The 22,759-nt window shown below is 41.5% G+C and overlaps 1 protein-coding gene across 1 annotated transcript in view; it reads right to left on the bottom strand.

Moving 5' to 3' along the window:
* Plppr1 (phospholipid phosphatase related 1) overlaps nucleotides 1-22,759 on the bottom strand; it is a 260,218-nt gene that overhangs the window by 157,421 nt on the left and 80,038 nt on the right. The gene's annotated exons all lie outside the window — the stretch shown is intronic.

Below are 22,759 nucleotides of genomic sequence, written 5' to 3'. Positions count from 1 at the left end.
TATCATCTGTATCTGCCTATCTATATCATCTGTATCTGCCTATCTATATCATCTGTATCTGCCTATCTATATCATCTGTATCTGCCTATCTATATACGGTGCCAGAGGAAAATGAAAAAATATATTTGTGTCACATAATTTCAATATTTACAATAAAATAGTAAGGGAATAAGAGCTCCTGTCTCATAGATCTTAACATTCAGACATATGATTACAATCTCTGACATACCAGTGAGTTGTGACATAATTATTGCTGGCCTCAGTTTACAAATGAAGAGAATGAGGTATAAGCATATCTTTGACAGAATTGTTTCAGTGCCAGGAGCCCCGATCTGTATGGATCCATAGACTGTTTTCTATAATACTATCTAAAATGGAATGAACAAGATGACAGTGTTGGTCTAACAAATGGATATTCATAGCCTAAATATGTATGTGCATAAGAGTGGTCATGATAGATTTATGCACACAGTCTCATTTATTCTGTCTTTTTACTGTGTATCCCTGTAATCAGAAAGGCTAAGAAATATAGTAAAAGACCCTTGATTCAACTTCTGACTCCTCAACAGAGTTGGAACTATATAACAGTACTATATATAACTATATATAAAAATGTCTATGGGTAAATTGGTTTCTTCTACACCTTTGGGATTATACACACACACACACACACACACACACACACACACACACACACACAGGGCCATTTTAATGAATATATGAAGCATGGAAGTCCAGATACTAGGTAAACCATGATGTGTTATAGAAAGAAGTATTATCATGAGACTATTCAGAAGCAGACAGTTTTCACTCATTACGCCTTAGCCCAAGAGGTAATGCATGGTCAAGGATATAGCTATCATTTTAGGAAATTTTCTTCATCAGTCCAACCACTGCTATCAGTTATGATATAAGACTGTGTGCTTCAGTAGGAAATCCATCCAGGGGACTAAATAGGCATACCCTCTGTTCTCCGTGCTGTGCACCCTGAGGTAGAATCTTACCTAGACACACTGACATCTCAACCTCCCCCCTCTTAAACATGCTCAAAAGGCAGAGTATAGGCCGAGAGGGCCTACCATGCTTTGTATTCCTTTCCACCATAGAAATACGATTCAAAAGAACACAATGTGCTTTCACACCTACAAGAACAAAACAACTTCTTAAAAACCAACAAAACAGAACTGCTAAATCATGAAGAAATATACATGTAATTTCTAAGCCAAGAATTCAATAAGGGAGGTGCATTGAAGACTCCACAGTAGCCAGGAGATAAATGCTGGGAAATCAGATGCTGGGATTATGAGAGCAGCTTGAAGTCAGAAGAAAAGAGAACATCTCATACAAACCATGTGCTGAATGCTGTCAAACAGACCAAGCAGAGGAGTGCCCACAAGACACTTTCATTCCAAATTCTAACATACCCACAGAAACTGGTGCTAATTAATGAATATACATGCACATATTCTACCAACTCTAGATCTGACAGTACAGTGTGTGTGTGTGTGTGTGTGTGTGTGCGCGTGTGATGTTTCCTAAGACATTCCAGAGCTATTTGCAACATGCTACCAATGTGGAAGAGTCTAGAATGGAGGAGATGACACATGGTGAAAGGTAGAGACTGGAATCATTGTTCCATACTAATTCTGATTCACTTTCCATTCAGGAACATGAAGAGAAATGGAAAGAAGTTAGGAAGAGAAATGGAGTTGAGGGAAGAATTCAAAAGTCACTTACACCAAGCAGGTGAAATAAAAGAGATGGGTCTAGGAAAAACCAATATCCAGTAGAGAAACTTGTCTAAATCTCTGTCACCTTGATCATGGCGCGCACTGTTTTTGCGTTTTGTCTACAGAGATTCTGGCTGCCTCCTCTTCCTAGCCCAGCCATCTGGGCTGCATTAATATACAGGATATACTATTCCCTTCCCCCACTGCTCCCTTGAATGTCAAGAACCCATGAGCAGACAGAAGCAAGAGAAAGAACTGAAAACCACAAAGATGGAAACAGCTGTCCAAGAATGACAAGAGTGACAGAACTTCACAAGATGCTTTCCCAAGGGACATCTGCTTCAGTGGGGCCTGAAATCTTCAAGCCAGAGGTGACCCGGAGTAGGAGTCTTTCTAATCTACTGTCTCTCTGATCTAATGATGTGAGTGGCTTAGGAACACAGCACAACAATACAAACTTGAAATCAGCAGCTCTTTGGAACACAGGGGAGAGCAATTGTAGAAATGGCATTGAAATAGAAGACGATAACACTTCATTGATCTCGGGGTGGTTGAGAAAAGTGAGAAAGGAAAAGAAGCACAATCCTTAGGGGCAAAGCAAACTGTACATTGTGTGGTATGGAGAATTTCAAGATTATCTCTTTTTTTTCATGATACTCAAATGAATTTAAGTTTTCTCTAAATATTTTTGTGATTTGAAAACTCCTTTTTCTAAGCATTGAATAATCTTTCATTTTATTAATATACCATTTTTTTATTTAACTACTTGCTTGCTGAAGGGCCTGAAGGTGGTTTCCAATTTCCAACAATAATTTAGAAAGAAGAGGTTAAAAACTAATTGGAAGGGTATGTGTGTGTTTTCAGGGATGCCAGACCCTTCTAGTGTGGCTGCACATTCATGCATCTATCTCTATTAGCAATGAGTCAGTTGTAGCTGCTCCTATCCCTACTAACATTGGGTGTTACTATTTTTCTAGACTTGGGCAACTGTTATAGATGTATGGTCCCACGAGTTCTTAGGTACTAGTACCCTGCTCCCTTGTAGAGATTTAGTAGCATTAATAAATAGTCTTTTCACTAGGCTTTCTGGAATCCTCTGCAAATATCCCTCTTAGTTTCCAAACTGTCTTAAAATCTATCACAGTGTCATTAGGGACTACTAGCCACATATTCTAGGAAAATTATAGTTACAGAAAGCTTGAATAATTCTACTACACAAAACTCCCTAAGATGGAGACAAATGGAAACAACAACGTGTGTGTGTGTGTGTGTGTGTGTGTGTGTGTGTGTGTGTGTGTGTGTGTGTTGAAGCACTACTGTCCATTAGCATTTCGCAGACCTGAAAACTAGAACAAGAAAGCTTCAGTAGCTTGGACCAGATCCCAAATCTCAAACTCAAAGATAAAACTTGAACCCACATAATCTGAGAATACAGTGTGATTTTAAATCTCTTTGCTAAACTGCTTTCAAAATAAGTTCTCAAGGGCTGGAGAGAAGGCTCAGCAGTTAAGAGCACTTGTTGTTCTTCCAGAGAACAGCAAGTTTCAATTTGTATCACCGCCATAGCACCGCGTAAGGATCCACACTCCAGTTTCTGGAGATCTACCACACTCATCTGACATCAGGCACTGGGCATGCATGTGATGCACCAGGACTTGGTAATGTGTAAGAGTTACTCAGGTGGGACTGGTTTTGATGGCATGCAAGTCTCAAAGAGAGGAGTTGAAGCTTGGCCCCAAGGGAGGACAGTAGAGGCCATTGGTGAAGGTACAACATCAGTTAACATGGGGACCCCACTGTATTGAAGTTGTCAGTACTGCATGATGACCACCGAGGACAGCAGTGGATGTGGAATGGAGCAAACCTGAGCCTACAATGCAAGTTGTATGCCTTTGGGTGGCAGAGTCCTAGAAGTGGAGATGCCTAAGCCCCTGGCACAAAGCTTAGAAGGTCATGATTCAGTCTCAGAGATCAAACACTGAGTTTACCAACCCTGTTGGACTTGGTTTTTCTTATTCTGCCTGTAACCATCCCCTGGTTCTCCACTTTTGTTATAAGAACTATGTAACTTTTTTTTATTTTATTTTATAGGAGGTCACAGTAGATAAACTTTGTACTTTAAGAGAGACATTGGATATTTTTTAAAAGCATGATTTTTAAAGTGTTTGAAATGTTAGATTGTGGGAGTTTTGAAGGTATGCTACATTTTATATATTGTGGTATTAGTATGAGAACTTGGAGATAACAAGAAAGGTAGAGTTCCAGCAATGGTGAAGTATTTGTGTGTCAAGGGGTCAGTTGTGCAGCTTAGTTTTGTCAACTTGACACAACCTGGCCATCTGTGAAAAAGGAATCTCAAATGAGAAAATTCATGTGTTGGCCTATAAGCAAGTCTGTGGGGGCATTTTTCTTGGTTGAAGATTGATCCACAAGATCCCAGCCTGCTATAGGTAGTGCCACCCTGAGGCAGGTACTCACAGCTTGCATTAAAAAGCAGGCTGAGCAAGCCACAGAGAAAAATCCAGTAAGAAGCATTTCTAAATGGTCCCAGCTTCTTTTCCTGCCTCCAAGTTCCATCCCTGACTTCCTTTATAATATACTCTAAACTGTAAGATGAAATCCCTCCCCCCAAACAAACAAACCAAATAACAAAAATATACTCACGTCTATAACATAGAATAAATCTTAATATTTTAAACAAACCTGCTTCTTTAGAATTCAGTACATCATTGACAAAATTATATTAAAATATGCATATTGTTGTGAGAAGACTGGGAAGTAAGCTGGCTAATAATGAGAGAGTGCTGGCACATCTTTAATCTCTTCCCTGATTGCTTCTTCCACATCCTTGTTCTGTCTGGCCTGCTCCCTGATTCTAGTTCCTCAACAGAACCTCTGAGACCTGGACATGCACCTCAGCTGGTCCTTCTAAGCCCAGGTACCTCACTTCAGATGCACTTGGTCAGGCATCTGTCGTCATTTCTTTACTTAAAAACACTTATATTCCCCTTCCTGCCTGTGATCAGAATGTTTTAAAGGTTGCAGTGACACCCCTCTTAGAAGAAACATCAATGGAAGGACTGAAGGCATCAGATAATCACTTCCTACACACACACACACACACACACACACACACACACACCACAAATATTCTACAAGGAACTTACTAGAGCATGATATTAGATTGTTCATAAAAATCTGCATAGGACATCCTAAACAACTATTCATTAACTGCATTCTAGACCTTACCCATATAGATTTGTAGTGTCAAGGGGTCAGTTGTGCTGCTTAATTTAGTCAACTTTAGCCACAAGTTATCTGTTAAGAGGAATCTCAACTGAGAAAATTCATTGTGTTGGCCTATAAGCAAGTCTGTGGGGGCATTTTTGTACCCACAAATGCATATAGAAGCCACACAATACAATACTTATCCTGGGAATTACTTCTACTGTTAACATAGTGGTAATTTACTTTCACAACACAGTCACAATATGTGTATTATTTCGTGTAGTAAACACAGAGTAAAGTCAGATGCATTGAAGCTGAATAACCCATCTAAGTCCAGGGCTTTGAGCATAAATAGAAAGAGGTTGAGCTCATATTTTATGTCAAACCTGTTTACCCAAGACATATTCTTCCAGCTACTTCTTGCTCACTCAAGTATAACAGTTCCCACTTTGTTCCTGACACACTCCATGCATCTCCTAATCTCCTCTGAACCCCTGAAAACATTTATATGCTGTCACCCCAGCTCAGTACAACTGGTAGAGAACGAAGTAACTGAGGGTCCAGTAGGAATGTTGTATTATTTATGCAATCCAGGCTAGCCTCAAACTCATTAGGAAGTCAAAACTGACGCTGACCTCCTAAGCCTCCCACCTTTACAACCCAAGTTGGTTTAGAAGTGAGATCTCATGCCAAGTTTATGAGGCATCAAGGATCAAACCCAGGGCTTTGCAAATGTTAGGCAAGCATCTACAATCAAAGCTACATCCCCAGATCCTGCTTTCTTTAGTCTGAAAGTTAAAATCAAACAAAGAAAGTTCTCAGTCAATGCCTATCAGACAAATATAAAATAAATGCTATTTATGAAGTTTCAGATTTTTATCCAATTCAACTTTTAAAACATTTGCAGTTTTAAATGGCTCAGTGGTTCAGAGAACTTGCCTCTGTTCCAGAGGACTAGGGTCTGACTCCTTGCATCCACCTGGCAGTTCACAACGGTCTGTGATTCCAGTTGTAGGAGAGCCAACAGTCACTTCTGGCTCCCACATGTACCAGGCATACATATATATGGTACATAGACATACATGCAGGCAAAATATCCATATATATATTTTTTTTTAAATATGAGGTTGATATGCTATTAAATCCATTTTATAAAGGAGATGATAAAGGCATGAGAGCAGTGAGGTGGCTTTGTATTGTTGTGCAGCTAATAAGAGGCATGCTTGAATATATGAGATCTGGGTGTCCTCCATGTCATCCTGCATGCTGGTCTCAGAGAAGTTTATTATTGTGGGTATACACAGGCTGTAGAACAGTGATGAACAAAAACTAGTTATCAACAGAATATATGTCAAGTGAAAATTTGCACATGCACACACGCCCAAAAACCATTGCCATAATAGAGCAGATCTATCACGCACCCCAAATGTCATCATTGCCTTTTATTATCTTATGTTCTCTGCTTTATCATCTCCAGATAAGAACAGGATATATACACTACCTTAGTTTCTGTGTCCTAGAATTCTACAAAAATGGGATCACACAGTGCACACTCTTTGTCTAACCTCTCTGACCAGAACACTTATTTTGATCTATCTTGTAATTTTATGGTTAGCATTTTAACCCTTTGAAGCATGAATTTAAATGTGTGTTTGGCACTCAATACACTATATTGTCTGCCATGGATTGATTCAAATGGAATAATGGCACAAACAAATAAGACTATCGTTATCTCTTAAAGAGAAAAAATTCAAATTTGTCTGTTTTCTTAAGATTTTCCATTCCTATTTTCTGCATATTGGTGCTTTGTCTACATACGTGTCTGTGTAACACTTGAATTCAGTGTAGGAGGAGGCCTGAAGAGGGGGCCAGGCCTCTGCAACTGGAAGTATAGATGGTTTGGTAGCTACTGTGTGGGTTCTGGGAACTGAACCCCAGGTCTTCAAGAGCAGCAAGCGCTCTTAACTGCTGAGTCATCTATTTAGCCCTAGTGTCCATCCTTTTTAAGGAGAGAGCATCTCTGTATGTAAACAAATGTCTATAAGGTTATTTTTAAAAGATCATGAAACCGGTGACATTTTGAGTTTTACCACAATTGATTGTACTGGCTGGTGTCTCCATATAAGCCATGAACATTGGAGTTTACCATTACAGGTTCCAGCCTTTCTTGGATTATCTCTAGACACAAACCAAGGTTCTTCAAATGAACAACCCTTTCCCTTATTAAAAAGTGTTTACTCTTTTTATTAGATTTCACAGAATTCTGAATTATTTTTCCTAGAAATTCTGCTAATCTAAATTCCCAACTGCATCACAGCCCAACAGCCCAACCACCATATGTGATGTGTCCCAATTCTTTCTACCCTGTCTCCATATCTTGTTCCCCATCTCCTTGAGATGAGTTTTCACTATCTCTTAGCTCTCCCTCTTCTAGTGAACTCTCCATGGACTCCCTTCCATACCAGCAGTGGAAAATCACACCCACCTTTATTGAAGAAATCAGACCCAGCTCGTTTGATTTAACAGCCTGGAGGACTAACCATAAAGATGTCCTATTTCTTGGTGTTTGAGCCTCGGAACTGAGCTCTAGACAAGGATGTGTTATGGTTTGGATGTAGTTTGTGCCTCTCCCCCACAAAGGTTCATGTTCATATTTTGGGAACATATTTTCTTAGTAAGTATTGGAAGATGGTAGAAAGTTTTAAGAGGTAGGGCTTAGTAGACGGTATTCAGGGAAACTAGGGCAATGCCCTCAAGATAGACTGGATTCTAAGCTTCGCTCTGACTTTCAGTCTGTTTGACTGAGTGACTGCTTACCCCTGCATGGGTCCCACTATGAGAATTCCCACAAGGTGAATCAGAGAAGGGCCTTCACTATCAGTGATGCCACGTTCTTTCAGTTTGCACCCTTGTAAACTCTGAGCTAAATAAAATACTTCCTTTACTTCCTCTTTTGGATATTTCATTAGAGTTACAAAAAGCTGACTCCAGAAAGCATTACAAAGTCTTCAATTTAGGCTGACTTTCATACATACAATGTTTTGTGTCAATTGTAGAGCATTAAACCTACTTTGTGTTTGGGAAATGAAGAGAAATATCGATTGACCTTTAGTGGAAAGCATATAGAGCCTCCAAAGCTTTAGGACTATCATTGATCCCTTGGCAGATGAAGCTTCCATATTGAGACTAAATTTAGGTTAAGGGAAGGAATGTATTATGATGACCTCAAACACTACAGTCATAACACATGAATTCACAATTCTGAAAACAGAAGTAGAAGGATCCCAGCTCTAACTCCACCGCATGGAAATGAAAGGCAGCAGGGTTAGGCTGGCCTGGTTCTGGGTACTAACTAGCTCGTAGACAAGGTATATGTTGATGGAGATGAAAGCGTGTTTTTAAAGAGCAATGACTCCAGTGAGAGTTTCTGCTGGATCTGTATCACAACAGGGTAGTTTTCAGAGACCCTGTTTCACCATACACGTAGTTGAGCAGATATTTTTTGATTTTGCTGAGCAACTTGATTGAGCCCTGAGGTGAACAGAGATATCAACCTACAAACAGCTTCTCGAATACTCTTATTTGGAATTGTTTTTATGTGTTTTTTTAAATTAAATATCTACTTTGATGCTTATAAGGATTTTTTTTAAAAAAAATTTAACTTATATTTCTTCATTTGTTAAGAAAAAAATAAACCCAAGCTAAATTCCATCTTCAGAAAACGAGAATCATCACAGAGATTCCGTGAGATAAAAATTCAAGCACATAACAATGCAATTAATTGTTTGCTAGAGATATTATTAAAGCCAATATTTGTAGACAATGCCAGTTTCTGCAAAACAAAGGAAAGATGAATGGGTTTTTTAAATGCCTGGAAAGGGTATATATCTTTCTGATGTATGGCAGTATTCTTGGGTGAGATTAGCCTACAGCGGCAGTGCGGGGAAGAGTGCCAGGCTTGCTTCCTTGTTATGGCTCACTTGCACTCCAACACCATCCCTCTCTGCACATTCAGAGAAAATTGCAAGGACTAACCTGAAAAGCAACTGAATGCAAAGCAAGCCTCGGTGTCTATTTTCACAGGGAGAGAACAGATGCCTGGAGGCCGCCTGGTCCAGGTTTCCAGACAGCAGTAAGAAATGCTACTTTCATATTCCTCCAGGTGACTCTTTCCTACCACAAATTGACAGGATCAGGTAACCACATAGTCAAGGCTGTATTTTAACAGGAACTGGGATGTCTTTGCCTAGCCCATGTCTAAAGAAGAGGAGAGAGAGACACAGCAGCAGCTCAGGGGCAAATGGCTTCCTTTCCTTGGGAGAACTCCTTGTTCCTATTTGCACATGAGCTGCAGAGTAGAGCCCACTATAAAATCCCTGTGTTTATATAAACCTACCAGGGCCATGACATCTCACCTTCTCTGAGGAGCACAGATTCCCCATTTGCTGACGCCTACTGTGAGAATGAGCAGGCAACCCATGCTTCACACTGAATGTAAAATGCAGCTGAGCAAGGTTTACCCTGAAGCCATGGGTGAAAAATTACAAACTGCTTCTGAATGATGCATTACCATTGGAAATGTTGCTTCCTGGGACTAAAACGCATGGCCATCCTTGGTAAATGGGTAGATCCTTGTAAGCAGAGCCTCTTTATCTTAGAGAGTGTTGCCCTAAAGACAGAGACCTCCACTGAGATCTGGCTGGGGGCTTGGGCTTTGCTGTAATTTGGCTTTGGGATGAGTGACTCTCAGTTTTTCCATGTGCAGAATAGACTTTTAGCAAAGTTCTGTTGAGTGTTAATGGAGTTAAGGACTTGGCAGAGGACCTGATACATAGCAGATCAATAAATGCTAACTTGTTCTTTGTCTTATGTAGAATTAGATACCACATTTCAAAGGCATTGCAATATTATGCTGGCTGAAGTCCCATGGACCAACAGGAATTTGTTAGAAACCTATTCTAGAAGCCCATAATCATTATGTGTCCTGGATGATCAAGGAGCCTCTGAATGCAAAGCTGTGACCCTCAGAAAGGAGGCCTTTCTCTTAACATACCTTATTCTTTATTTTTCTTTCCAATTGTTATAATTATGGCTTCTTTAATTACATCTCCACAAATAATGAATTATTGGGTTATTTTCATTATTGAATTTATGTTCTTTTTTTCAGTTTTATTGGTTATTTTATTTATTTACATTTCTTCTTTTTTTTTTCGTTTTTTTCTTTTTTTGAGTCAGGGTTTCTCTGTATAGCCCTGGCTGTCCTAGAACTCACTTTGTAGACCAGGCTGGCCTCAAACTCAGAAATCCACCTGCCTCTGCCTCCCAAGTGCTGGGATTAAAGGCCTGCACCACCACTTCCCGGCTTATTTACATTTCAAATGTTATCCCTCTTTCCAGTTTCCCCTCCACTAGCTCCTATCCCCTCCTCCTTCCCTCTGCCTCTATGAGGGTGCTCCCCCACCTGCCCAGCCTCTCCTGCCTCAGCACCCTAGCATTCCCCTATCCTGGATCATTGAGCCTCCACAGGACCAAGGGGCTTCCTTCCCAATGATGCCAGATAAGGCAATTCTTTGCTACATATGAGGCTGGAACCACGGGGTACCCCCTCCCTGTGTACTCTTTGGTTGGTGGTTTAGTCTGTGGGAGCTTTGGGGTGGGGGTGGGGTCTGTTTGGTTGATATTGTTGTTCTTCCTATGGTGCTATGAACCCCTTCAGCTCCTACAGTCCTTGCCCTAACTTCTCCATGGGAGTCCCTGCGCTCAGTCCAATGTTTGGCTGTGTAGTCCACATCTGTATTGGTCCTGCTCTGGCAAAATCTCTCAGGAGAACCCTTTCTAAGGAGAGCTAGCCTTTGTCTCTACCTGATCCTCTGCGACTGGTCATACCCTTTTTATATCCAGCTCCATTTACCATTGGGAAGGTTTAACTTCTAAAAAAATGCTTCTCTAAATTGGGCTGAAATTGGCATCTCTGTGCCAACTAGACCCACCGATTCTAACTCAGTCACCAAAAATAATACCCAAAAACGTGATAACAGAAAGTATAGATAAGAGGAGAAAGTCATTTATCTGACTGGTAGGCAGGGCCTCACAGGATTGGCCATATCCTTGCCTTACTTAGTTGGAGTTTCCACTGCTATAATAAACCACTGTGGCCAAAAGCAACTCGCTGACCAAAGGGTTCATTTTAACTTAAAGTTCTCTAGTCGTATTCCATCAGTGAGAGAACTAAGCATACAATTTGTGCAGGAACACGAAGGCAAGAACTGAAGCAGAGGCCATGGAGAAAGGCTGTTTTCTGGCTTGCTCTTCATGGTTGACCGTCCAGGGGTGGACCCACGCACAATGGGCTGGGCCCTTATATATCACCCATTAATTAACAAAACGCATCACAGGTTTGTCTACAGGCTAATCTTCTGAAGGCATTTTCCCAACTGATGTTCCCTCTCCTCAGATGAATCTAGACTGTGTCATGTTGACAAAACAAACAAAAATGCCAGCTATCTCTCCTCTAGGGTAAAGAGATTCTAAACGCAAGAGGGAAGAGACTGAACTGACTATCAATGCTGAGGGTGAACCACACTTCCATCTTAGGATGGAGGAAAGAATATGCTACAATATTGTTCATCTAGGTAAATAAACAGAAAGGTGTTGGGTTAAATGGGAGATAGCACTTATATTACATAACAGGCACTCGTCCTTCCATTCATTCATCAGGGTCTGTGGCTAAGTGACTACAGAAAGAAGAAAGAAGAAAGATTCCTTGCCCATCAATGAGACTCTGCAAAAAAAAAAAAAGATATGTCTATGATGTGGCTCAGTGTTAGAGTGATTGACTGATAATATTGATAATTACTGATAAAAGTAATATTTATGATAGTTCCTTGAGAAATAATAAAATATAGACAAATAAGACATAATGCCATTGGTATCATTGGTGAATGACCTTGAAAACAAGAAACAACAAATATTAACCTTTGAATGCTATTTCTGCTTTTAAAAGTTACAAACCCTATTATAAGCAATTTTCATCAGCAAGATCAACACAGTCACTCACCAATTCGGTCTCTCGATGGTCACAGCATAAGTGAAAGTATCAAGAGAGATGAAGGCATGAAAGGGAAACTGTGAGAGGTTGTGCATTCTTCTCACTCGACAGATGCTGAGTTTTATACTGAATATGTAAAGATACTTTTCTCTTGGGAAGACATAGTAAGAAGTGGTTGGAAAATCACCTTAGGTGTGAAGATGTGAGTCTCAGCTACTAGAAAAAACTCAGAGATTTTTTTTCCTTAGTCAATAAATGAAAAATTCAGTAAGGCACAGGCTAAATGTGCTAAACGGGAGAAAAAAACACTTCATGTGGGTAAGCCATATTGGTGAACAGAGGTCACAAGCCCTCAAGAGAATATGCTTGAGTAGCCAATGGAAGCACAAATGCTCTCCTAAATGTAGGACCAGCCTTCAGTGATACTGAACAGACATAGGATGGGAAGGGGTGACTTGGATGGAGGAAGGGAGAGAGGGTTGATGACAGGGTATTATTATGAAACCCAGTGCCACTGAGTTCTTAAAACAAGAGAAGGATCCTAGGGACCAATGGATACTTTCTAGTTCCTCTACAAGGCATTTGATCCAGCTCACCAAGGCCTCCAGTCGTCTGCAGAAGGCAAAATGGTTGTAATGAGCTAGGCGGACCTTCTTGTACAAGACCAAGCTCAGTCAGTATCTAGTTTCCCAATGACATTTGCTAACCTATGTTGGGAATCTTCAGGTTGAGAACTTCTCAGTCTCTCCAAAGCCTAATCTCTCTCCAGAGGGGTGACTGGCCCATGGGCATTTCTCTATTCTGTTGCACACTCATACAAAGAGACAGACATCTCCAGGCAGTTAATGGCCTCCAGGAGGAAAGCTGGACCACTCTCTGAAGCCCTCTGCTGCCCTCCACTGGCCACACATGATGGGCAAAGTTTGCTGGTCAGCTCTGGGCAAGTGCAGTATAAAGTAGATTACTCCAATCATCTCACAGAAGGCTAGGTGGACTTCCACTCTGTCCCAAACAGAAGCTTACTGTACTGGAACATGAGGACATGATAACATAGGCAAAGTTCCACTCTGAAGACTTTACTCAAAATCATCCTGCACAGAAGGGTTGCTCACTCACCTTTCATTCCCTAAGCACATGTTGAATGTTACAGTCCCAGATGTGGCATGATTGTAGAGGTATGACAAAGAACAGGGACTCTCAAAAAAACCTGCAGTGGTCAGCCCTGAAATCATATACATACAAGTACCATTATAGGGATGAGACAGGTTGTAATGCTTTTAGGAAAACACACACACACATACAGGAGAGAAAGACAGAGAGACAGGGGGGGGGGGACCAGGGGGAGACAAAGAGAGAGGGGAAGGGAGGGATGGAGGGAAGGAGGAATGGAGGGAGGGAGGGGACATGAAAGGGAATATAAAGGGAGAGTTGGAAGGAGAAACTTGGAAGAGGTAAAACGATGCAGGTATAGTTTTAATTAAAAAATTATTTCAAAGAAAACTCCCCAGTGCCCAACTATGACTGACCCATGCCTAGGCATCCATCTCTAGTCCAGAAGAAAAGTAACTTATTCTCTGAGACCAAACCCAACATGGATGTTTATTCCAGAAATAAACATCTCATGCAAGTGTATACTTCATGTGTGCTGCCCTTGTTTTGAAGGCATAAAAGTTTAAAACATCTTTTGTGAATGGACAAGGAATGAGCTATTGAAAGAAAATAGTTACGAGCCAAACTGTGAGAAAGTAAGACCAAAAGACAGTTTGTCACAGTTTGTGAGTATGGGGCTAAGGAGAAGATGGAAGAACAATCTATCTGACATGCCACTTGTATGTTTAAAAAGAAAAGGAAGGCAGGAAGGAGGGATGGAGGGAGGGACGGAGGGAGGGAAAGAAGGAAGGAAGGAAGGAAGGAAGGAAGGAAGGAAGGAAGGAAGGAAGGAAGGAAGGAANAAGGAAGGAAGGAAGGAAGGAAGGAAGGAAGGAAGGAAGGAAGGAAGGAAGGAAGGAAGGAAGGGAGGGAGGGAGGGAGGGAGGGAAGAAAAAAGGAAGGAAGGGAGGGAAGGAGGGAGGGAGGGAGGGAAGAAGGGGAAAAGAAAGGAAGGAAGGAAGGAAGAAAGGAAGGAAGGAAGGAAAGCGAGAATTTAACAGATCCTCAATTTCTTTAAGTTCTAATAGAACTCCTTCACCAGAAACTATAGCATGATCCATGATTTTGTGTGTATGTAGAATATGCATATATGTATCCACAAGTGCATGCATGAGCTTGTGAAATAGAGTGTCAATGCCAGGTCTCCTCCTTGATCACACCCGACCTTCATATCTGAGGCAGGATCTCTGCCTGAATCTAAAACTCACTGATTTGGCTGTATTAGCTGGCAGTGAGCCCCAAATCTCTCCAGTGTCTATCTCGCTTGGATTACACATGCAGACCACCACACTCACATCTTTGTGTGGGTGCTTGCTAGAGATCAAAACTCAGGTCCTAACACTTACAAGGGAAGCACCCACACACCAAGTGGACCAACTCCTGAGGCCTTGACTTCACACCCTCCCTGTAGCATCAGTAGCAATTTTTATATTGCTCTCTAATGTCAACTAGTGCCGCTGAAATGCACCTTTATCTCAAACAGTTGGTACCCAGAACCCCCTAAAAAATGTTCCAGGCATTTACTCCCCCATTCAGACACACTGTGCTTCACTTTCTCCTTAGTTTCTCTCCCTCTCTTGTTGTATTTATTCAATTTTGTCTCAGCCACTTTTTGAGAAAGGCAAACCTGGTTCCTGCTGTGTCCCTCTAAGGACATTCGTCCAAGGGCAGTTGATTTATTCTGCTCATCCCCAGCTCAGCTTCTCTAAATCTTGAACTTTAGAACCCAACCAGCTAGCACTCATGTCCTGTCTACGAAGTTTTACCTAAGATCCCTGAGGGTCCTGGCCCATGGCAGGCACTGTTTGCCTTCAGCACCTCCCTGCCTGCCCGTGTCCTGGGACAGTAGTAAGCAATCAAAGCTGTCACAGCTATGTCATTTCTTAAGAAGCTTCCCTGGACTAGCCGGAACCCTCTTTGAGCAGTTGGTTTTATTTTCTTTTACCCACGGGCCACCAGATAGGTTGTTCCCCTATGTGTCCATAATAGTCATTGCTGGACGTGAACATCTTGTCTCCATTGACAGTCCTAGTAAAGTAGCTCTTAACAAGAGGTAGCCTCAGCCGGGCACTGGTGGCACACAGCACTCGGGAGGCAGAGGCAGGCGGATTTCTGAGTTCGAGGCCAGCCTGGTCTACAGAGTGAGTTCCAGGACAGCCAAGGCTATACAGAGAAAGCCTGTCTCGAAAAACCAAAAACCAACCAACCAACCAAACAAACAAGAGTTAGCCTCAAAATCAGGAGCCCCACTCAATTTGAGAAGGAGTCGATTACACCGCAGTGGTTATGAGACTACCGTAGATTATTGCCCATAATGTGCCAGGTTCTGTGCTAGGCACTTCATGTCACTGAATGCTTATAGTTCAAATTAAGGGTGACTAAGGGATTTCCTTGAGGGTTTTCACTCACTTCATGTCAGAGCCTGGCCTTGGAAATATGTATTTGTTGCCCATTGTTTCAGAGTTCCAATTATTGGGATGAAACATCATGACCGAAAGTGTGTGTTTGTGTGTGTGGGGGGGTGCTATTTAGCTTGTATTTCCGTATCACAGTTCATTATTAGAAGCAGTCAGGGCAAGAACTGAAAGGGAGCAGGATCCTAAAGGCAGGGACTGGTGCGGAGGCCATGGAGGAGTGGTACTCCCCGCTTGCTCAGCCTACTTTCTTATAGAACCCAGGACTGCCTGTTCAGGGTGGTGTCACCTGTAATCAACTGGGTCCTCCCACATCAATTACTAATTCAGAAATGCTCTGCAGGTTTGCCTTCAGCCTGAGGTTTCTCCTCAATTGAGGTTTCCTTCTCTCTGATGACTAGTTTGTGTCAGGTTGGTAGAAAAACTAGCCAGCACCCCCACACACACACCCCTCTTTAAAGATAGTAAGTGTGGTATGACTGTGTATTGTCCTATCTGAATCTGGATTCTAGATGATACTAACTTCAGGCCACAGGGCCACATTTGGATTTTTAATGACTTCAGAGGAATATTCAAAGGCTTGCGATTCTATAGGATCTCCTTTTATATTCTTTGGAAATGTTGGAGGGGCTTGAAAAGCATCTAAGAGCCTGGGTGAAATAGGATTATTTAGAACTCAGCGTTAAGTGATCACCCTCATAGAGTGACTCACTACTCATGTTGTAATTATTGTCGCTCCTGGCTGAACATGAAAAAAATTCTACGAATAGAAAGAAAGCAAGAGATCCTTCTCATTAAGACAGGCTGTTGCTAAGTGTACATTCAAGCTATACAGCAAGAAGCGTAACACACATAAGGCATATGGCCTATGCACGCCTTTCACCAGCAGGTTGTAAGCAACGGCTGCTAAAAGGGGCTATATACAATATGCTTTTCTGTGTCTCTCACATCGATGGATTTTTTTTTTTTACTCTCAAATTCCTTGTCCTTTCATATTCCCCAATAGGGGAAAACATATCTTTTAATCTCAACTGGCAATTTGCACTTCCGAACGTAAAATTTTCAAAAGCATTTATGTGCTCACATCTGTTGCATTCATCACCATAACCCCAGTGTTTGGCCCCTGGTAGGAACTCAATAAATAATCGTGCAATTTAAATCAGGTCCCATTTCCACAATGACCACAGCTGCCCTCTTAGGCTAAATATATGCAAGTTGATGAAGCGCTGTGTGACTCAGCCTGTGAACACAGATAGATGTAAATGTAAGACTGCCTCTTTCCCATACATTATCCCCCAGGAGTGAGCAGGCCTCTTGGTTGTATGAGGCTTTGCTGTGGAAATGGTGGAAATGAAAGTCTTTCCTGCATTGCAGATTGGGCAGAATGTACAGAGCCCAGCACCAGCAGAGAGGCAGGCAGACTCCTGGGTGCAATGCTACAGGTGCCTGGCGAGCCAGCCATCCATAGCAGCTGCTGGGCTCAGCCTAGTTGGGAAATATAATGAACTACAAGAGTTAGCAACATAAAAGGAGACCTTCTCCACCACCTCTCAGAAGTACTGAGTAGTTAATCAAGGCAGATCATTTAAAACAACCCTCAGGTCCCACCTTGGAGAATCTTGTGTTTCTCTGCTTCCTCCTGCTGTGCTTTTCAATGAGATCAGGCAAAAGAATAACCCCTTGCTGGCCATTCCAGTCCTCATTAAATTGAGGCCAGCACAGTCAAGTACCAGGTACTTAGTTAGACATAGGCAGATGCTCATAGACTCCATCCTGGAAAGTTCCCACTCCAGTTCCCACTGCTTCTTGGATCCAGATCAACCCTTTTCACCCTTAGGCCAAGCTGACTCCTCACCTTCCTGCTTCCTGATGGGAATCTAGAAAGATATTGAGGGAAAAGGCAGAGTGGGGCCTTGCTCTGGTATCCCCACTCCTGCCTCTCTCTCATCATCATCCCTGCCCACAGGTCTTCTGTCAGTATGGCTCTCCACACAGCGCTTTCTATTGACCACTGAATTTCTGACCTCCCTACTTTAGTTACATCCAGGCATACTCTCTGTGTAGGGTTGTTATGCTGACCGATCCACCATTTTCTGTATGAGATGTGGCAGGTTAATATTTAACTTCTCTGCTTACTTATGCTGGGAATGGCACCAGTTCCAAAGTCACATGGGTGTCGTGAGAACAAAATAACACATTTATAGCAGTTAGAACAGGGCTCACAGAAATATTAATTACTGTTATTACAGAAGCTCGGCTTGGCAAGATTCCTGGTTTTAGCCTCAGATTTGACCTTAATCTTCCATTCCCACTCTTTTATAACAAAGGAAATAACTGTGCAGATAGTTTTTTTAATGTCATCTCTTATTTATCTTTAACATATTACCTGAAACAAGTTAATCTATTTTTTTTTCAGGGTCCTATAAGAAATTAAACTGCTAACATGGTCTTGTCCAACCCAAAGCCACAGGGAGGTCAGGTTCAAAGCCTGAAGTAAGGTCAGTCAGGGCCTCCTGAAATTTAATCTAGAGAAGTCCCCTTGGTGTCCATCTTGGGTGACAGCACTGATGGATTGGCAGTCACTACCAGAACATTGTGTTCAGAAATAGTGAGGAAAGAGGAGTGCTGTGATTGATTACCAAGGTCTGCCAAGGGCACATAGGTTGAAGTGATGACATCAGTAACCTTGTTCTTTGTTTACTGGTCCACTCTACCTTCCCAAAGAATTAGATGAGTAATTCTTCAGCAGATATTGATAAAGCAACTTCTCATTGTAAACATCACAGGAGAAGGTGGAACACACACTGGGCCTTTGGACCTACTCTATCTTTGTCTCTGGTAGTTTATAATCTAGGCAAAAAGACAAAGAAAAGAGTGACGCCCCTATTAACTCAATAGTAATTGAAAAGTGGGAGAGTTTACTGCCCCTGTTATTCTCTGGTACTTTAGTAAGAACTGGAGATTTGAAAAGAACATATCTGTGCTGATATAAGGAAACTGAAGCAGGGGTAAGATAGCACATAGAACAAGAGGAGTTTCTCCAAGTTCTGTGGAAGGGAGCTGAGTCCAAGCTCAGTTTCAGAATGGCGTGTCAGATAAGCCCTGCCGGAGAGGATTGCCTGAGTGCTCAGAGAGGTACTGACAACATAGTTCTTAATACGCTCCTTTCCACAGTGTGGAATCGGACATATGGCCTCTCCTTCCCCGCTATCACAAGTTTTGGACTCTGAAACCAAACATGTCTGTACTCAGAACTTAAGCACTCAATTTAATGTTCAGGGAACTGAATATCAAGTTTGCTTGATGAAATTTATGATGAGAGTGAATACTTTAAGTCAAGGTTTCTGACACATTGAAACCCAATAATTAACCAATAATTAGTGTCCAATTCAGTTATAGATTATACACCCTGCTACAAGTAGCTTCCTTAATCAGGTAGGTAATCAGGTAATCTTGGTTGTCAACTAGACCATATCTGGAATCAACTAAAATCATACCGCTGGGAACTCCTGTGAGGGATTCTCATGACTGGCTGGATCATTTGAAGCATGAAGAACCTCCCTAAATCTGGGCACACCTTCTGGTGGCAGCTTGCATAAAACAGCGTGGGAAAAGGAAGCTTTTGCTTTTTGCCGGCTTACCCCCATGTTCTCTGGCAGGTTCATCTATCCTGATGCTAAGGCATTTCTCTGCTGGTGTTAAAAACCTACTTCTTCAGGATTGCAAAGTAAACTGAAGGCCAGCAGCGCTGGGAATCCTTCAGGTCTCCAGCACTGGCTTGGCCTTGGTCTTTCTGTCAAGAGACAGATGACATTCTACCCAGATTAGAACCTGTGAGCCACTTAGATAAATCACTGTGTGTGTGTGTGTGTGTGTGTGTGTGTGTGTGTGTTATGAGAGATGATAGATAGATACATAGATGATAGATAGATAGATAGATAGATAGATAGATAGATAGATAGATGATAGATAGATAGATGATAGATAGATAGATAGATAGATAGATAGATAGATAGATAGATAGATAGATAGATAGATCTCATGTCCTTTTCCATGTTTATATGTGGTAGATCTCTCTGGTACAGTTATTGATGTGAGTAGAGGCCAGAAATGGATTTTGGGTGTCTTTCTCTATCACTCTCCGCCTTCTTTTGTGAGACAGCAATCTCTCACTGAAACTGGAACTCATCAGATTGTCTAGACTGGCTGGCCAGTGAACCACTAGGGTCCTCCTGTCTACCCCATCCTATCCACATTGCTGGAGTTATGGTACGTTGTCTCTGTTTGGCTCTGATGTGAGTTCTTGCAGAGTAAGCTTGGTGCCCACTGATTCTGTTCACCCTACACCCCACACCCAGATCTTGATGCTCTCCCAGATTTTCAATGGTGCATAATCTCAGATTGCTGTCTTCCCTCCAGGACACCTCCATTGCTCCATATCTCACCTCCTGTGAGGATATCTACAGTGCTCTGTTGTCTGCCAAGACATTGTCTTCCTGCATCCTCTCCAAAGTGATGTTTCCTGTTTATAGGTCTTCTTCTCTCCCATTGCCTCTGTGGCTAAACCTGCCAAGCCTTCCCTCCATTACTGCTGGGAACAGAGGTCTTTTTGTTTGTTTGTTTCATCATTTAACCAGATGAATAAACAAACAAATAAACAAATACAAAACAACAATAACAAATCATCAAGGGCATACATTTCTGCAGAAGTCTGCTTTTTAAAATAAATGTTTTCTTTTGATTTGTTAATCCATATTATGAGAAGAATTATTCTTCTTTTATAGTTAAAAAACAACACAAAGCTTCAATCACAGCATAAAATAAGAGTCTATATTCTCTGCTTTTTCTTACCATCACTACATTTTCCTCTAAGCAGATTCAGTACTGTAATATTTAAGGAGTTGTAAAAATTCACATTACAAATGTAAATTGCAGTTTCATGGGTATATTTGAATTTTGATCTGAAAAGATCTTGGAATGGTACATTCCCTAGTTCATACTATGGGAAATCCACTTCCTGCAGGAAATTAAAAATATAAATTACAATCATATATTCCTTACTGTTAGCACTCTCTGCTTTCTCTAGAGAGCAATTCGCACTGTATGAAGGTACAGATGTCTACATCACTTATTGATACCTTAATGTTTTGTTTGGGTTTGTATGAGTCACAATCATCATGTTCACGCAGGAAGGTATGTTTGTGTCTCTGTGGTGAGGAAGGGTTAAAATATGCAGGGGTTCATGCTGTGGTTCAGGTTTCTATTGCCGTGATAAAATGCAATGGTCAAAAGCAACTTGGGGAGGAAAGGATTTATTTCATCTTCCAGTTTTTGAGTGCATCATGCAGAGAACTCAAGGCAGGGACTGATACAGAAACTGATACAGAAGCCATGAAGGAATACTACTCACTGGCTTGTTCTTACTGGCTTGCTCTCAATGGCTTACTGAGCCTGCATTCTTTCAGTTTCCAAGACCACCAGCCTAAGGATGGCACCACCCACAATGAGCTTAGTAAACTTGCCACTGGACAATTATGACACAGACATGTTTATCGGTGGAAGTCCTCTCGTCACAGTAACTCTGACTTGTATCAAGCTGACATGAAAACTATCCAGTGGAGCTCAATGTGTAACTCGAAGTATTTTCGTCATTTTGCTGCCTATCTCTATCACTCTGGCACCTTTGTGAACCTCAGAATCTACAACTGAAAGAACAAGACAGCAATGGATAGTACTCTAAGCATGTAACAACTGACCACAAATAGCTACTTCTTTTAGGATTTCTGATCTTCCACTGTAGAGAGAATCTCTTAAAAGCCTCACCTGTCAATAAAAATCGGCCTACGGCTAATGGAGCTGAAGCAGGAAATAGGAGGTGGGATACTGGCAGGAAGAGAAAGGATTCTGGGAAGTCGGAAAGATATAAAGGAGAGACAAAGGGGGAGACACAGAGGAAAATGGGAAGGAAGATGTGGACCAGGACTGAGGGGGAGGTAACTAACCATGTGGAAGACAGAATAGTTTAAATGGGTTAGGTAAGACAGAAACTTGTCAGGGGAGGAGCCTGACTAGCTTATGACTGACTTACTTAACCCATTTAAACTAGCTTATGGCCTAGACATTTAATAATAAATAGTCTCAGAGACTAGTTTTACTTATTAATTTAATTTAATTCATTCCAGGAGCAAAAGCTGGGAAAGAAATATGGATTTTTTTACATTCCACAATGAAAAGCTAAAACAAACAAACAAAACAAAAACCTTGAGCAAAACAAAACTTACAGAAAACATACCCATCATGTAATCACCGCACCCCGTGCACTGTAAATATCCACACATCCAAGGCAGACATCCGGAAAGCACGGTCACTGTCATCTTACCCCCCAGATGATCAATGCGGACCTTTGCCTGCTGGTTTATTTCAACATAAATGACACAAGGCCACAGAAGCATTGTCCCAACACTCGACAATGCAACGATGAAGTCTTAACACACCTGCACAGATGTTCACAGCTAGACAGCTGCCAGCCCCACTTCCTATTTTAATTTGGAGGAGGGAAAGTGCACAGTAAGCATTCCTCATAGCCACATTCCCTCCAAAGTGTGAAGCACCATATGGAAACTGTCCGACTCAGCTCCACAGGGCTCAGAGTAACTGAGGAGCCAGGCCCGGGTTCTGCCTACCATGGGAGACAATGAGAAGATGCAGGAGAGAAAGTGTCAGTACGAAAGCCCGAAATTACTGAACAGCACTGTTTGTATTTGAAGCTGTCAATCTAGGATATTTTTAGATATAAATAACACCCAAACTCTGGAAACCTAAAATTGCTTATTAGAGTGTAAACCCAGTACTCAGTGGATAAGGACTGCATACATGAGCAGTATCAACTAAACATATTACTCATGAAAGTGAATTTTTATTTCGTTCTCCATTCACTTTAAATTTCTACATATACAGTACCCATTGTTTATGTGTGTATACAGAAATAAATACATATGCATGTGGCTTATAAAGTAATATGGAAATAGCAGAATCTGAAAAGTTCTGTTAAAGATGCTCTTGTGTTCCCAAACCATTCGAGTGATGGAATTAGATACTAAAGCAGTACATGGGTTGGCTATTTAAGATCCCCAAATTGCATGATCTCTCTCTCTCTCTCTCTCTCTCTCTCTCTCTCTCTCTCTCTCTCT

Source organism: Mus pahari, chromosome 6, assembly GCF_900095145.1.
Source record: "Mus pahari chromosome 6, PAHARI_EIJ_v1.1, whole genome shotgun sequence".
In the NCBI taxonomy this organism is placed as follows: domain Eukaryota; kingdom Metazoa; phylum Chordata; class Mammalia; order Rodentia; family Muridae; genus Mus; species Mus pahari.
This window is presented reverse-complemented; position numbering and strand designations above follow the sequence as displayed.